Source organism: Athene cunicularia (genome assembly GCF_003259725.1).
Source record: "Athene cunicularia isolate RWA chromosome 4 unlocalized genomic scaffold, athCun1 chr4_part2, whole genome shotgun sequence".
NCBI classification, from domain to species: Eukaryota; Metazoa; Chordata; class Aves; order Strigiformes; family Strigidae; genus Athene; species Athene cunicularia.
The window spans coordinates 8049366-8050333 of record NW_020799099.1 but is presented as its reverse complement, the minus strand read 5'-3'; positions in this window follow the sequence as shown (position 1 = coordinate 8050333).

Below are 968 nucleotides of genomic sequence, written 5' to 3'. Positions count from 1 at the left end.
AAAAGATGGCATGCTAACAAAGTAGACAGTGACCTTATGCTAGAGGGTCCTCTGAAAAATTTATTTTGGGGACTTAGCAACTGTACTTACAATGGTTCAGTAACAGGGCTTTCCCAAGCATGCCTGCATTCAAATCCCAAGATTTGCTGGGGATGGGAGTGGATTTTGGGGTCTGGGACAGTGAGGTCTAAGAACATCATCCTAATTGAAGCTGAGTATACACGTGCCATGTAGTAGACAATTTACGATTTCTGAGGTTTCTGGAAATGCCCGCTGGATTTACTACCAGTGCGCTGCCCGGTGGCCTTGGTACTTCACCTGCAGTTCTGCTGGAAAGCTGTGCTGCATGAGTGCACTCAATCATATGCTTCCCCAAAACTGAAGACCAGGCCTAAGTGTGCTGTATAGCACATGTAAGGGCACATCTGCATTGGCTATACCAAGCTGAAATGCAAGCACCTCTGCAGAGAAGTGATTTTATGCTGGGCACTCCATTTGCAAAGGGTTACTTTTCTGCTTCTCAAGGGCTTTCTGACAGGACTGTGAATAGATGAGATGGCAGTGAAAGCTTGAGTTGTTCATATTTCAGGAAAACTTTTTTTTTTTTTTCAAAATCCTTATAATCATCCATTGTGAATGGATAGTTGCTTGGAAGACATGCATTTTGTTTTAATGGTGTGATCTCATTATGTTTTAAAAATGCTTATTAACAAAATCTGTAGTACTATATGTAGCACATAGTATTATTCCTTGCCTGTGAAAAGAGATATTTGGAAAAGATTGGATTTCCTTTATTTTAGAAGTGATTTGTGGTCTTACATGTTACATGAAGGGGTGAAAGGTCTACTAGGTGTAGAGCTTCCAGACTCTGAAAAGCAGATTCTTCTTCAGGTGTGTCAGAGTGGACTTCAAACTGTTATTTTCCTTCCCAAAGCCTTTGAGTAAAAAAAAAAAAAAAAAAAAAGGAA